Consider the following 17,055-nt stretch of genomic DNA (forward strand, 5'->3'; position numbering starts at 1 on the left):
TGTCTTGTTAAGCTACTGCGACCTGCACGTCTCTTTCAAGGGGCATTTAAACTGTCTTGATAAGCTACTGTGACCTGCACGTCTCTTCCAAGGGGCATTTAAACCATCTTGTTAAGCTACTGCGACCTGCTTGTCTATTCCAAGGGGCATTTAAACCATCTTGTTAAGCTACTGCGACCTGAACGTCTCTTCCAAGGCGCATTTAAACAGTCTTTTTAAACTACTGCGACCTGCACGTCTCTTCCAAGGGGCATTTAAACTGTCTTGTTAAGCTACTGTAACCTCCACCACTTTTCCACGGGGCATTTAAACCGTCTAGTTAAGCTACTGCGACCTGTAAGTCTCTTCCAAGGGGCATTTAAACAGTCTTGTTAAGCTACTGCGACTTGCACGTCTCTTCCAATGGACATTTAAACCGTCTTGTTAAGCTACTGCGACCTGTAAGACTCTTCCAAGTGGCATTTAAACAGTCTTGATAAGCTGCTGCGACCTGCATGTCTCTTCCAATGGGCATTTAAACCATCTTGTTAAGCCTCTGCGACCTGCACGTCTCTTCCAAGGGGCATTTAAACCGTCTTTTTAAGCTGCTGCGACCTGCATGTCTCTTCCAAAGAGCACTTAAACCACCTTGTTAAGCTACTGCGACCTGCGCATCTCTTCCAAGGGGCATTTAAACCGTCTTGTTAAGCTACTGTAACTTGCACGTCTCTTATAAGGGGCATTTAAACCATCTTGTTAAGCTACTGTAACCTCCACCACTTTTCCACGGGGCATTTAAACCGTCTAGTTAAGCTACTGCGACCTGCACGTCTCTTCCAAGGGGCATGTAAACCGTCTTGTTAAGCCTCTGCGACCTGCACGTCTTTTCCTAGGGGCATTTAAACAGTCTTGTTAAGCTACTGCGACCTCCACCTCTCTTACAAGGGGCATTTAAACCATCTTATTAAGCTACTGCGACCTGCACATCTCTTCCAAGGGGCATTTAAACTGTCTTATTATGCTACTGCGACCTGCATGTCTCTTCCAAGGGGCGTTTAAACTGTCTTATTATGCTACTGCGACCTGTATGTCTCTTCCAAGGGGCATTTAAACTGTCTTGGTAAGCTACTGCGACCTGCACGTCTCTTCCAAGTGGCATTCAAACCGTCTTGTTAAGCTTCTGCGACCTGCAAGCCTATTCCAAGGGGCATTTAAACCGTCTTCTTAAGCTACTGTAACCTCCACCACTTTTCCAAGGGGCATTTAAACCGTCTTGTTAAGCTACTGCGACCTGCACGTCTCTTCCAAGGGGCATTTGAAATGCTTTGTTAAGCTACTGCGACCTGCATGTCTCTTCCAAGGGACATTTAAACAGTCTTGTTAAGCTACTGCGACCTCCACGTCTCTTCCAAGGGGCATTTACACCGTCTTGCTAAGCTGCTGCGACCTGCATTTCTCTTCCAAGGGGCATTTAAACCGTCTTGTTAAGCTACTGTAACCTCCACCGCTCTTCCAAGGGGCATTTAAACCGTCTTGTTAAGCTACTGCGACCTGCACGTCTCTTCCAAGGGACATTTAAATAGTCTTGGTAAGCTACTGCGACCTGCAAGCCTCTTCCAACGGGCATTTATACCGTCTTGTTAAGCTACTGCGACCTGCACGTCTCTTCCAAGGGGCATTTAAACTGTCTTGTTAAGCTACTGCGACCTCCACCGCTCTTCCAATGGGCATTTAAACCATCTTGTTAAGCTACTGCGACCTGCACGTCTCTTCCAAGGGGCATTTAAACTGTCTTATTAAGCTACTGCGACCTGCACGTCTCTTCCAAGGGACATTTAAATAGTCTTGGTAAGCTACTGCGACCTGCAAGCCTCTTCCAAGGGGCATTTAAATCGTCTTGTTAAGCTACTGTAACCTCCACCACTTTTCCAAGGGGCATTTAAACCGTCTTGTTAAGCTACTGCGACCTGCATGTCTTTTCCAAGGTGCATTTAAACCGTCTTGTTAAGCTACTGCGACCTGCACGTCTCTTCCAAGGGGCATTTAAACGGTCTTGTTAAGCTGCTGCGGCCTGCATGTCTCTTCCAAGGGGCATTTAAACTGTCTTGTTAAGCTACAGCGACCTCCACCGCACTTCCAAGGGGCATTTAAACCATCTTGTTAAGCTACTGCGACCTGCACGTCTCTTCCAAGGGGCATTTAAACTGTCTTGTTAAGCATCTGCGACCTGCACGTCTCTTCTAAGGGGCATTTAAACAGTCTTGTTAAGCTACTGCGACTTTCACGTCTCTTCCAAGGGGCATTTAAATCGTCTTGTTAATCTACTGTAACCTCCACCACTTTTCCAAGGGGCATTTAAACCGTCTTGTTAAGCTACTGCGACCTGCACGTCTCTTCCAAAGGGCATTTAAACCGTCTTGTTAAGCTGCTGCGACCTGCATGTTTCTTAAAAGGGGCATTTAAACCGTCTTGTTAAGCTACTGCGACCTCCACCGCACTTCCAAGGGGCATTTAAACCGTCTTGTTAAGCTACTGCGACCATCACGTCTCTTCCAAGGGGCATTTAAACTGTCTTGTTAAGCTACTGCAACCTCCACCGCTCTTCCAAGGGGCATTTAAACCGTCTTGTTAAGCTGCTGCGACCTGCATGTTTCTTAAAAGGGGCATTTAAACCGTCTTGTTAAGCTACTGCGACCTCCACCACACTTCCAAGGGGCATTTAAACTGTCTTGTTAAGCTTCTGTGACCTGCGCGTCTCTTCTAAGGCGCATTTAAACTGTGTTGTTAAGCTACTGCGACTTGCACGTCTCTTCCAAGGGGCATTTAAACCGTCTTTTTAAGCTACTGTATCCTCCTCCACTTTTCCTAGGGGCATTTAAACCGTCTTGTTAAGCTACTGTGACCTGCACGTCTCTTCGAAGGGGCATTTAAAACGCTTTGTTAAGCTACTGCGACCTGCATGTCTCTTCCAAGGGGCATTTAAACCGTCTTGTTAAGCTGCTGCGACCTGCGTGTCTCTTCCAACGGGCATTGAAACAGTCTTGTTAAGCTACTGCGACCTCCTCCGCACTTCCAAGGGGCATTTAAACCGTCTTGTTAAGCTACTGCGACCTGCAAGTCTCTTCCAATTGGTATTTAAACCATCTTGTTAAGCTACTGCGACCTGCACGACTCTTCCAAGGGGCATTTAAACTGTCTTGTTTATCTACTGCGACCTCCACCTCTCTTCCAAGGGGCATTTAAACCGTCTTATTAAGCAACTGCGACTTGCACATCTCTTCCAAGGGGCATTTAAAAAGTCTTATTAAGCTACTGCGACTTGTACGTCTCTTCCAAGGGGCATTTAAACCGTCTTGTTAAGCTACTGCGACCTGCATGTCTCTTCCAAGGGGGATTTAAACCGACTTGTTAAGCTACTACGACCTGCACGTCTCTTCCAAGGGGCATTTAAACCGTCTTTTTAATCTACTGTGACTTGCACGTCTCTTCCAAGGGGCATTTAAACCGTCTTGTTAAGCTACTGTAACCTCCACCACTTTTCCAAGGGGCATTTAAAACATCTTGGTAAGCTAATGCGGCCTGCAAGCCTATTCCAAGGGGCATTTAAACACTCTTGTTAACTACTGCGACCTGCACGTCTCTTCCAAGGGGGATTTAAACCGTCTTGTTAAGCTACTGCGACCTGCACGTCTCTTCCAAGGGGCATTTAAACCGTCTTGTTAAGCTACTGCGACCTGCTCGTCTCTTCCAAGGGGCATTTAAACCGTCTTGTTAACTACTGCGACCTGCACGTCTCTTCCAAGGGGGATTTAAACCGTCTTGTTAAGCTACTGCGACCTGCACGTCTCTTCCAAGGGGCATTTAAACCGTCTTGTTAAGCTACAGCGACCTGCACGTCTCTTCAAAGGGGCATTTAAACCGTCTTGGTAAGCTACTGCGACCTGCAAGCCTCTTCCAAGGGGCATTTAAACCGTCTTGTTAAGCTACTGCGACCTGCACGTCTCTTCCAAGGGGCATTTAAACCGTTTTGTTAAGCTACTGTGACCTGCACGTCTCATCCAAGGGGCATTTAAACCGTCTTGTTAAGCTACTGCGACCTGCACGTCTCCTCCATGGGGCATTTAAACCGTCTTGTTAAGCTACTGCGACTTGCACGTCTCTTCCAAGGGACATTTAAACCGTCTTGTTAAGCTACTGCGACCTGTAAGTCTCTTCCAAGGGGCATTTAAACAGTCTTGTTAAGCTGCTGCGACCTGCCTGTCTCTTCCAAGGGGCATTTAAACAGTCTTGTTAAGCTGCTGTGACCTGCATGTCTATTCCAAGGGGCATTTAAACTGTCTTGTTAAGCTACTGCGACCTGCACGTCTCTTTCAAGGGGCATTTAAACTGTCTTGATAAGCTACTGTGACCTGCACGTCTCTTCCAAGGGGCATTTAAACCATCTTGTTAAGCTACTGCGACCTGCTTGTCTATTCCAAGGGGCATTTAAACCATCTTGTTAAGCTACTGCGACCTGAACGTCTCTTCCAAGGCGCATTTAAACAGTCTTTTTAAACTACTGCGACCTGCACGTCTCTTCCAAGGGGCATTTAAACTGTCTTGTTAAGCTACTGTAACCTCCACCACTTTTCCAAGGGGCATTTAAACTGTCTTGTTAAGCTAATGCGACCTGCAAGCCTATTATAAGGGGAATTTAAACACTCTTGTTAAGCTACTGCGACCTGCACGTCTCTTCCAAGGGGGATTTAAACCGTCTTGTTAAGCTACTGCGACCTGCACGTCTCTTCAAAGGGGCATTTAAACCGTCTTGGTAAGCTACTGCGACCTGCAAGCCTCTTCCAAGGGGCATTTAAACCGTCTTGTTAAGCTACTGCGACCTGCACGTCTCTTCCAAGTGGCATTTAAACTGTCTTGTTAAGCTACTGCGACCTCCACCGCTCTTCCAAGGGACATTTAAACTGTCTTGCTAAGCTACTGCGACCTGCACGTCTCTTCCAAGGGGCATTTAAATCGTCTTGGTAAGCTACTGCGACCTGCAAGCCTCTTCCAAGGGGCATTTAAACCCTCTTGTTAAGCTTCTGCGACCTGCATGTCTCTTCCAAGGGGCATTTAAACTGTCTTCTTAAGCTACTACGACCTCCACCGCTCTTCCAAGGGGCATTTAAACCATCTTGTTAAGCTACTGCGACCTGCACGTCTCTTCCAAGGGGCATTTAAACTGTCTTGTTTAGCTTCTGCGACTTGCACGTCTCTTCCAAGGGGCATTTACACCGTCTTCTTAAGCTACTGCGACCTGCACGTCTCTTCCAAGTGTCATTTAAACCGTCTTGTTAAGCTACTGCGACCTGCAAGTCTCTTCCAAGGGGCATTTAAACTGTCTTGTTAAGCTACTACGACCTCCACCACTTTTCCAAGGGGCATTTAAACCGTCTTGTTAAGCTACTGCAACCTGCACGTCTCTTCCAAGGGGCATTTAAAACGCTTTGTTAAGCTACTGCGACCTGCATGTCTCTTCCAAGGGGCATTTCAACAGTCTTGTTAAGCTACTGCGACCTCCACGTCTCTTCCCAGGGGCATTTAAACCGTTTTGTTAAGCTGCTGCGACCTGCATGTCTCTTCCAAGGGGCATTTAAACCGTCTTGTTAAGCTACTGCGACCTGCACGTCTCTTCCAAGGGGCATTTAAACTGTCTTGTTAAGCTACTGCGACCTGCACGTCTCTTCCAAGGGGCATTTCAACAGTCTTGTTAAGCTACTGCGACCTGCATGTCTCTTCCAAGGGGCATTTAAACCGTTTTGTTAAGCTACTGTGACCTGCACGTCTCTTCCAAGGGGCATTTAAACCGTCTTGTTAAGCTACTGCGACCTGCATGTCTCTTCCAAGGGGGATTTAAACCGACTTGTTAAGCTACTACGACCTGCACGTCTCTTCCAAGGGGCATTTAAACCGTCTTTTTAATCTACTGTGACTTGCACGTCTCTTCCAAGGGGCATTTAAACCGTCTTGTTAAGCTACTGTAACCTCCACCACTTTTCCAAGGGGCATTTAAAACATCTTGGTAAGCTAATGCGGCCTGCAAGCCTATTCCAAGGGGCATTTAAACACTCTTGTTAACTACTGCGACCTGCACGTCTCTTCCAAGGGGGATTTAAACCGTCTTGTTAAGCTACTGCGACCTGCACGTCTCTTCCAAGGGGCATTTAAACCGTCTTGTTAAGCTACTGCGACCTGCTCGTCTCTTCCAAGGGGCATTTAAACCGTCTTGTTAACTACTGCGACCTGCACGTCTCTTCCAAGGGGGATTTAAACCGTCTTGTTAAGCTACTGCGACCTGCACGTCTCTTCCAAGGGGCATTTAAACCGTCTTGTTAAGCTACTGCGACCTGCACGTCTCTTCCAAGGGGCATTTAAACCGTCTTGTTAAGCTACAGCGACCTGCACGTCTCTTCAAAGGGGCATTTAAACCGTCTTGGTAAGCTACTGCGACCTGCAAGCCTCTTCCAAGGGGCATTTAAACCGTCTTGTTAAGCTACTGCGACCTGCACGTCTCTTCCAAGGGGCATTTAAACCGTTTTGTTAAGCTACTGTGACCTGCACGTCTCATCCAAGGGGCATTTAAACCGTCTTGTTAAGCTACTGCGACCTGCACGTCTCCTCCATGGGGCATTTAAACCGTCTTGTTAAGCTACTGCGACTTGCACGTCTCTTCCAAGGGACATTTAAACCGTCTTGTTAAGCTACTGCGACCTGTAAGTCTCTTCCAAGGGGCATTTAAACAGTCTTGTTAAGCTGCTGCGACCTGTCTGTCTCTTCCAAGGGGCATTTAAACAGTCTTGTTAAGCTGCTGTGACCTGCATGTCTATTCCAAGGGGCATTTAAACTGTCTTGTTAAGCTACTGCGACCTGCACGTCTCTTTCAAGGGGCATTTAAACTGTCTTGATAAGCTACTGTGACCTGCACGTCTCTTCCAAGGGGCATTTAAACCATCTTGTTAAGCTACTGCGACCTGCTTGTCTATTCCAAGGGGCATTTAAACCATCTTGTTAAGCTACTGCGACCTGAACGTCTCTTCCAAGGCGCATTTAAACAGTCTTTTTAAACTACTGCGACCTGCACGTCTCTTCCAAGGGGCATTTAAAGTGTCTTGTTAAGCTACTGTAACCTCCACCACTTTTCCAAGGGGCATTTAAACTGTCTTGTTAAGCTAATGCGACCTGTAAGCCTATTATAAGGGGAATTTAAACACTCTTGTTAAGCTACTGCGACCTGCATGTCTCTTCCAAGGGGGATTTAAACCGTCTTGTTAAGCTACTGCGACCTGCACGTCTCTTCAAAGGGGCATTTAAACCGTCTTGGTAAGCTACTGCGACCTGCAAGCCTCTTCCAAGGGGCATTTAAACCGTCTTGTTAAGCTACTGCGACCTGCACGTCTCTTCCAAGTGGCATTTAAACTGTCTTGTTAAGCTACTGCGACCTCCACCGCTCTTCCAAGGGACATTTAAACTGTCTTGCTAAGCTACTGCGACCTGCACGTCTCTTCCAAGGGGCATTTAAATCGTCTTGGTAAGCTACTGCGACCTGCAAGCCTCTTCCAAGGGGCATTTAAACCCTCTTGTTAAGCTACTTCGACCTGCATGTCTCTTCCAAGGGGCATTTAAACTGTCTTCTTAAGCTACTACGACCTCCACCGCTCTTCCAAGGGGCATTTAAACCATCTTGTTAAGCTACTGCGACCTGCACGTCTCTTCCAAGGGGCATTTAAACTGTCTTGTTTAGCTTCTGCGACTTGCACGTCTCTTCCAAGGGGCATTTACACCGTCTTCTTAAGCTACTGCGACCTGCACGTCTCTTCCAAGTGTCATTTAAACCGTCTTGTTAAGCTACTGCGACCTGCAAGTCTCTTCCAAGGGGCATTTAAACTGTCTTGTTAAGCTACTACGATCTCCACCACTTTTCCAAGGGGCATTTAAACCGTCTTGTTAAGCTACTGCAACCTGCACGTCTCTTCCAAGGGGCATTTAAAACGCTTTGTTAAGCTACTGCGACCTGCATGTCTCTTCCAAGGGGCATTTCAACAGTCTTGTTAAGCTACTGCGACCTCCACGTCTCTTCCCAGGGGCATTTAAACCGTTTTGTTAAGCTGCTGCGACCTGCATGTCTCTTCCAAGGGGCATTTAAACCGTCTTGTTAAGCTACTGCGACCTGCACGTCTCTTCCAAGGGGCATTTAAACTGTCTTGTTAAGCTACTGCGACCTGCACGTCTCTTCCAAGGGGCATTTCAACAGTCTTGTTAAGCTACTGCGACCTGCATGTCTCTTCCAAGGGGCATTTAAACCGTTTTGTTAAGCTACTGTGACCTGCACGTCTCTTCCAAGGGGCATTTAAACCGTCTTGTTAAGCTACTGCGACCTGCACGTCTCCTCCATGGGGCATTTAAACCGTCTTGTTAAGCTACTGCGACTTGCACGTCTCTTCCAAGGGACATTTAAACCGTCTTGTTAAGCTACTGCGACCTGTAAGACTCTTCCAAGGGGCATTTAAACAGTCTTGTTAAGCTGCTGCGACCTGCATGTCTCTTCCAAGGGGCATTTAAACAGTCTTGTTAAGCTGCTGTGACCTGCATGTCTATTCCAAGGGGCATTTAAACTGTCTTGTTAAGCTACTGCGACCTGCACGTCTCTTTCAAGGGGCATTTAAACTGTCTTGATAAGCTACTGTGACCTGCACGTCTCTTCCAAGGGGCATTTAAACCATCTTGTTAAGCTACTGCGACCTGCTTGTCTATTCCAAGGGGCATTTAAACCATCTTGTTAAGCTACTGCGACCTGAACGTCTCTTCCAAGGCGCATTTAAACAGTCTTTTTAAACTACTGCGACCTGCACGTCTCTTCCAAGGGGCATTTAAACTGTCTTGTTAAGCTACTGTAACCTCCACCACTTTTCCAAGGGGCATTTAAACTGTCTTGTTAAGCTAATGCGACCTGCAAGCCTATTATAAGGGGCATTTAAACACTCTTGTTAAGCTACTGCGACCTGCACGTCTCTTCCAAGGGGGATTTAAACCGTCTTGTTAAGCTACTGCGACCTGCACGTCTCTTCTAAGGGGCATATAAACCGTCTTGTTAAGCTACTGCGACCTGATCGTCTCTTCCAAGGCGCATTTAAACCGTCTTTTTAAGCTTCTGCGACTTGTACGTCTCTTCCTAGGGGCATTTAAACCGTCTTGTTAAGCTCCTGTAAGCTCCACCACTTTTCCAAGGGGCATTTAAACCGTCTTGTTAAGCTACTGCGACCTGCACGTCTCTTCCAAGGGGCATTTAAACCTTCTTGTTAAGCTACTGCGACCTGCACGTCTCTTCCAAGGGGCAATTAAACCGTCTTGGTAAGCTTCTACGACCTGCAAGCCTCTTCCAAGGGGCATTTACACCCTCTTGTTAAGCTACTGCGACCTACACGTCTCTTCCAAGGGGCATTTAAACCATCTTGGTAAGCTACTGTGACCTGCTCGTCTCTTCCAAGGGGCATTTAAACCGTCTTGTTAAGCTACTGCGACCTGCACATCTCTTCAAAGGGGCATTTAAACCGTCTTGGTAAGCTACTGCTAACTGCAAGACTCTTCCAAGGGTCATTTAAACACTCTTGTTAAGCTACTGCGACCTGCACGTCTCTTCTAAGGGGGATTTTAACTGTCTTGTTAAGCCTCTGCGACTTGCACGTCTCTTCCAAGGGGCATTTAAACAATCTTGGTAAGCTACTGCGACCTGCACGTCTCTTCCAAGGCGCATTTAAACCGCCTTTTTAAGCTACTGCGACTTGCACGTCTCTTCCAAGGGGCATTTAAACTGTCTTGTTAAGCTACTGCGACATCCACCGCTCTTTCAAGGGGCATTTAAACTGTTTTGGTAAGCTACTGCGACCTGCAAGCCTCTTCCAAGGGGCATTTAAACCGTCTTGTTAAGCTACTGTGACCTCCACCGCTCTTCCAAGGGGCACTTAAACTGTCTTGTTAAGCTACTGCGACCTGCAAGCCTCTTCCAAGGGGCATTTAAACAGTCTTGTTAAGCTGCTGCGACCTGCTCGTCTCTTCCAAGGGGCATTTAAACCATCTTGTTAAGCTACTGCGACCTGCATGTCTCTTCCAAGGGGCATTTAAACCGTCTTTTTAAGCTACTGTAACCTCCACCACTTTTCCAAGTGGCATTTAAACCGTCTTGCTAAGCTACTCCGACCTGCACGTCTATTCCAAGGCGCATTTAAACCGTCTTTTTAATCTACTGCGACTTGCACGTCTCTTCCAAGGGGCATTTAAACCGTCTTGTTAAGCTACTGTGACATGCATGTCTCTTCCAAGGGGCATTTAAACAGTCTTGTTAAGCTGCTGCGACCTGCATGTGTCTTCCAAGGGGCATTTAAACTGTCTTGTTAAGCTACTGAGACCTCCATCGCTCTTCCAAGGGGCATTTAAACTTTCTTGTTAAGCTACTGTGACCTGCACGTCTCTTACAAGGGGCATTTAAACCATGTTGTTAAGCTACTGTGACCTGCTCGTCTCTTACAAGGGGCATTTAAACCGTCTTGTTAAGCTACTGCGACCTGCACGTCGCTTACAAGGCGCATTTAAACCGACTTTTTAAGCTACTGCGACTTGCACGTCTCTTCCAAGGGACATTTAAACCGTCTTTTTAAGCTACTGCGACCTGCACGTCTCCTCCATGGGGCATTTAAACCGTCTTGTTAAGCTATTTCGACCTGCATGTCTCTACCAAGGGACATTTAAACTGTCTTGTTAAGCTACTGCGACCTGCACGTCTCTTCCAAGGGGCATTTAAACAGTCTAGTTAAGCTGCTGCGACCTGCATGTCTCTTCCAAGGGGCATTTAAACTGTCTTGTTAAGCTACTGCGACATCCACCGCTCTTTCAAGGGGCATTTAAACCTTCTTGATAAGCTACTGTGACCTGCACGTCTCTTCCACGGGGCGTTTAAATCGTCTTGGTAAGCTACTGCGACCTGCACGTCTCTTCCATGGGGCATTTAAACCGTCTTTTTAAGCTACTGCGACCTGCACGTCTCTTCCATGGGGCATTTAAATCTTCTTGTTAAGCTACTGCGACCTGCTCGTCTCTTTCAAGGGGCATTTAAACCGTCTTGTTAAGCTACTGCAACCTGCACGTCTCTTCCAAGGGGCATTTAAACCATCTTGTTAAGCTACTGCAACCTGCACGTCTCTTCCAAGGGGCATTTAAACCGTCTTGTTAAGCTACTGTGACCTGCACGTCTCTTCCAAGGGGCATTTAAACCGTCTTGTTAAGCTACTGCGACCTGCATGTCTCTACCAAGGGGCATTTAAACCGTCTTTTTAAGCTACTGCGACCTCCACCACTCTTCCAAGGGGCATTTAAACGTCTTGTTAAGTTACTGCGACCCGCACTTCTCTTCGAAGGGCCATTTAAACCGTCTTGCTAAGCTACTGCGACCAGCAAGTCTTTTCCAAGGGGCATTGATACCATCTTGTTAAGCTACTACGACCTGCATGTCTCTTCCAAGGGGCATTTAAAACATCTTGTTAAGCTACTGCGAACTGAACGTCTTTTCCAAGGGGCATTTAAACCGTCTTGTTACGCTACTGCGACCTCCACCGATCTTCCAAGGGGCATTTAAACCATCTTGTTAAGCTACTGCGACCTGCACGTCTCTTGCAAGGGGCATTTAAACCGTCTTGTTAAGCTACTGCGACCTGCACGTCTCTTCCAAGGGGTATTTAAATCGTCTTGTTAAGCTACTGCGACATGCACGTCTCTTCCAAGGGGCATTTAAACCGTCTTATTAAGCTACTGCGACCTGCATGTCTCTTCCAAGGGGCATTTAAATTGTCTTGTTAAGCTACTGCGACCTCCACCTCTCTTCCAAGGGGCAATTCAACCGTCTTGTTAAGCTACTGCGACCTGCACGTCTCTTCCAAGGGCATTTAAACCGTCTTGTTAAGCTTCTGCGACCTGCATGTCTCTTCCAAGGGGCATTTAAACCGTCTTGTTAAGCTACTGCGACCTGCATGTCTCTTCCAAGGGGCATTTAAAACGCTTTGGTAAGCTACTGCGACCTGCATGTCTCTGTTAAAGGGCATTTAAAGCGCTTTGTTAAGCTACTGCGACCTGCATGTCTCTTCCAAGGGGCATTTAAACTGTCTTTTAAAGCTACTGCGACCTGTACGTCTCTTCCAAGGTGCATTTAAACTGTCTTGTTAAGCTACTGCGACCTCCACCTCTCTTCCAAGAGGCATTTAAACCATCTTGTTAAGCTACTGCGACCTCCACCTCTCATCCAAGGGGCATTTAAAGCGTCTTGTTAAGCTTCTGCGACCTGCTCGTCTCTTCCAAGGGGCATTTAAACCGTCTTGTTAAGCTTCTGTAACCTCCACCACTTTTCCAAGGGTCATCTAAACCGTCTTGTTAAGCTACTGCGACCTGCATGTCTCTTCCAAGGGGCATTTAAACCATCTTGTTAAGCTACTGCGACCTGCACGTCTCTTCCAGGGGGCATTTAAACCGTCTTGTTAAGCTACTGCAACCTGCACGTCTCTTCCAAGTGGCATTTAAACTGTCTTGTTAAGCTACTGCGACCTCCACCGCTCTTCCAAGGGACATTTAAACCGTCTTGCTAAGCTACTGCGACCTGCACGTCTCTTCCAAGGGGCATTTAAATCGTCTTGGTAAGCTACTGCGACCTGCAAGCCTCTTCCAAGGGGCATTTAAACCCTCTTGTTAAGCTACTGCGACCTGCATGTCTCTTCCAAGGGGCATTTAAACTGTCTTCTTAAGCTACTACGACCTCCACCGCTCTTCCAAGGGGCATTTAAACCATCTTGTTAAGCTACTGCGACCTGCACGTCTCTTCCAAGGGGCATTTAAACTGTCTTGTTTAGCTTCTGCGACTTGCACGTCTCTTCCAAGGGGCATTTACACCGTCTTCTTAAGCTACTGCGACCTGCACATCTCTTCCAAGTGTCATTTAAACCGTCTTGTTAAGCTACTGCGACCTGCAAGTCTCTTCCAAGGGGCATTTAAACTGTATTGTTAAGCTACTACGACCTCCACCACTTTTCCAAGGGGCATTTAAACCGTCTTGTTAAGCTACTGCAACCTGCACGTCTCTTCCAAGGGGCATTTAAAACGCTTTGTTAAGCTACTGCGACCTGCATGTCTCTTCCAAGGGGCATTTCAACAGTCTTGTTAAGCTACTGCGACCTCCACGTCTCTTCCAAGGGGCATTTAAACCGTTTTGTTAAGCTGCTGCGACCTGCATGTCTCTTCCAAGGGGCATTTAAACCGTCTTGTTAAGCTACTGCGACCTGCACGTCTCTTCCAAGGGGCATTTAAACTGTCTTGTTAAGCTACTGCGACCTGCACGTCTCTTCCAAGGGGCATTTCAACAGTCTTGTTAAGCTACTGCGACCTGCATGTCTCTTCCAAGGGGCATTTAAACCGTTTTGTTAAGCTACTGTGACCTGCACGTCTCTTCCAAGGGGCATTTAAACCGTCTTGTTAAGCTACTGCGACCTGCACGTCTCCTCCATGGGGCATTTAAACCGTCTTGTTAAGCTACTGCGACTTGCACGTCTCTTCCAAGGGACATTTAAACCGTCTTGTTAAGCTACTGCGACCTGTAAGACTCTTCCAAGGGGCATTTAAACAGTCTTGTTAAGCTGCTGCGACCTGCATGTCTCTTCCAAGGGGCATTTAAACAGTCTTGTTAAGCTGCTGTGACCTGCATGTCTATTCCAAGGGGCATTTAAACTGTCTTGTTAAACTACTGCGACCTGCACGTCTCTTTCAAGGGGCATTTAAACTGTCTTGATAAGCTACTGTGACCTGCACGTCTCTTCCAAGGGGCATTTAAACCATCTTGTTAAGCTACTGCGACCTGCTTGTCTATTCCAAGGGGCATTTAAACCATCTTGTTAAGCTACTGCGACCTGAACGTCTCTTCCAAGGCGCATTTAAACCGTCTTTTTAAACTACTGCGACCTGCACGTCTCTTCGAAGGGGCATTTAAACTGTCTTGTTAAGCTACAGTAACCTCCACCACTTTTCCAAGGGGCATTTAAACTGTCTTGTTAAGCTAATGCGACCTGCAAGCCTATTATAAGGGGCATTTAAACACTCTTGTTAAGCTACTGCGACCTGCACGTCTCTTCCAAGGGGGATTTAAACCGTCTTGTTAAGCTACTGCGACCTGCACGTCTCTTCTAAGGGGCATATAAACTGTCTTGTTAAGCTACTGCGACCTGATCGTCTCTTCCAAGGCGCATTTAAACCGTCTTTTTAAGCTTCTGCGACTTGTACGTCTCTTCCTAGGGGCATTTAAACCGTCTTGTTAAGCTCCTGTAAGCTCCACCACTTTTCCAAGGGGCATTTAAACCGTCTTGTTAAGCTACTGCGACCTGCACGTCTCTTCCAAGGGGCATTTAAACCTTCTTGTTAAGCTACTGCGACCTGCACGTCTCTTCCAAGGGGCAATTAAACCGTCTTGGTAAGCTTCTACGACCTGCAAGCCTCTTCCAAGGGGCATTTACACCCTCTTTTTAAGCTACTGCGACCTACACGTCTCTTCCAAGGGGCATTTAAACCATCTTGGTAAGCTACTGTGACCTGCTCGTCTCTTCCAAGGGGCATTTAAACCGTCTTGTTAAGCTACTGCGACCTGCACATCTCTTCAAAGGGGCATTTAAACCGTCTTGGTAAGCTACTGCTAACTGCAAGACTCTTCCAAGGGTCATTTAAACACTCTTGTTAAGCTACTGCGACCTGCACGTCTCTTCTAAGGGGGATTTTAACTGTCTTGTTAAGCCTCTGCGACTTGCACGTCTCTTCCAAGGGGCATTTAAACAATCTTGGTAAGCTACTGCGACCTGCACGTCTCTTCCAAGGCGCATTTAAACCGCCTTTTTAAGCTACTGCGACTTGCACGTCTCTTCCAAGGGGCATTTAAACTGTCTTGTTAAGCTACTGCGACATCCACCGCTCTTTCAAGGGGCATTTAAACTGTTTTGGTAAGCTACTGCGACCTGCAAGCCTCTTCCAAGGGGCATTTAAACCGTCTTGTTAAGCTACTGTGACCTCCACCGCTCTTCCAAGGGGCACTTAAGCTGTCTTGTTAAGCTACTGCGACCTGCAAGCCTCTTCCAAGGGGCATTTAAGCAGTCTTGTTAAGCTGCTGCGACCTGCTCGTCTCTTCCAAGGGGCATTTAAACCATCTTGTTAAGCTACTGCGACCTGCATGTCTCTTCCAAGGGGCATTTAAACCGTCTTTTTAAGCTACTGTAACCTCCACCACTTTTCCAAGTGGCATTTAAACCGTCTTGCTAAGCTACTCCGACCTGCACGTCTCTTCCAAGGCGCATTTAAACCGTCTTTTTAATCTACTGCGACTTGCACGTCTCTTCCAAGGGGCATTTAAACCGTCTTGTTAAGCTACTGTGACATGCACGTCTCTTCCAAGGGGCATTTAAACAGTCTTGTTAAGCTGCTGCGACCTGCATGTGTCTTCCAAGGGGCATTTAAACTGTCTTGTTAAGCTACTGAGACCTCCATCGCTCTTCCAAGGGGCATTTAAACTTTCTTGTTAAGCTACTGTGACCTGCACGTCTCTTACAAGGGGCATTTAAACCATGTTGTTAAGCTACTGTGACCTGCTCGTCTCTTACAAGGGGCATTTAAACCGTCTTGTTAAGCTACTGCGACCTGCACGTCTCTTACAAGGCGCATTTAAACCGACTTTTTAAGCTACTGCGACTTGCACGTCTCTTCCAAGGGACATTTAAACCGTCTTGTTAAGCTACTGCGACCTGCACGTCTCCTCCATGGGGCATTTAAACCGTCTTGTTAAGCTATTTCGACCTGCATGTCTCTACCAAGGGACATTTAAACTGTCTTGTTAAGCTACTGCGACCTGCACGTCTCTTCCAAGGGGCATTTAAACAGTCTAGTTAAGCTGCTGCGACCTGCATGTCTCTTCCAAGGGGCATTTAAACTGTCTTGTTAAGCTACTGCGACATCCACCGCTCTTTCAAGGGGCATTTAAACCTTCTTGATAAGCTACTGTGACCTGCACGTCTCTTCCACGGGGCATTTAAATCGTCTTGGTAAGCTACTGCGACCTGCAGGTCTCTTCCATGGGGCATTTAAACCGTCTTTTTAAGCTACTGCGACCTGCACGTCTCTTCCATGGGGCATTTAAATCGTCTTGGTAAGCTACTGCGACCTGCTCGTCTCTTCCAAGGGGCATTTAAACCGTCTTGTTAAGCTACTGCAACCTGCACGTCTCTTCCAAGGGGCATTTAAACCATCTTGTTAAGCTACTGCAACCTGCACGTCTCTTCCAAGGGGCATTTAAACCGTCTTGTTAAGCTACTGTGACCTGCACGTCTCTTCCAAGGGGCATTTAAACCGTCTTGTTAAGCTACTGCGACCTGCATGTCTCTACCAAGGGGCATTTAAACCGTCTTTTTAAGCTACTGCGACCTCCAATGCTCTTCCAAGGGGCATTTAAACGTCTTGTTAAGTTACTGCGACCCGCACTTCTCTTCGAAGGGCCATTTAAACCGTCTTGGTAAGCTACTGCGACCAGCAAGTCTTTTCCAAGGGGCATTGATACCGTCTTGTTAAGCTACTACGACCTGCATGTCTCTTCCAAGGGGCATTTAAAACATCTTGTTAAGCTACTGCGAACTGAACGTCTTTTCCAAGGGGCATTTAAACCGTCTTGTTACGCTACTGCGACCTCCACCGATCTTCCAAGGGGCATTTAAACCATCTTGTTAAGCTACTGCGACCTGCACGTCTCTTGCAAGGGGCATTTAAACCGTCTTGTTAAGCTACTGCGACCTGCACGTCTCTTCCAAGGGGTATTTAAATCGTCTTGTTAAGCTACTGCGACATGCACGTCTCTTCCAAGGGGCATTTAAACCGTCTTATTAAGCTACTGCGACCTGCATGTCTCTTCCAAGGGGCATTTAAATTGTCTTGTTAAGCTACTGCGACCTCCACCTCTCTTCCAAGGGGCAATTCAACCGTCTT

This window comes from Phyllobates terribilis, unplaced genomic scaffold, assembly GCF_046119375.1.
Source record: "Phyllobates terribilis strain yellow unplaced genomic scaffold, ASM4611937v1 Scaffold_15__1_contigs__length_34870131, whole genome shotgun sequence".
Classification (NCBI taxonomy): Eukaryota; Metazoa; Chordata; class Amphibia; order Anura; family Dendrobatidae; genus Phyllobates; species Phyllobates terribilis.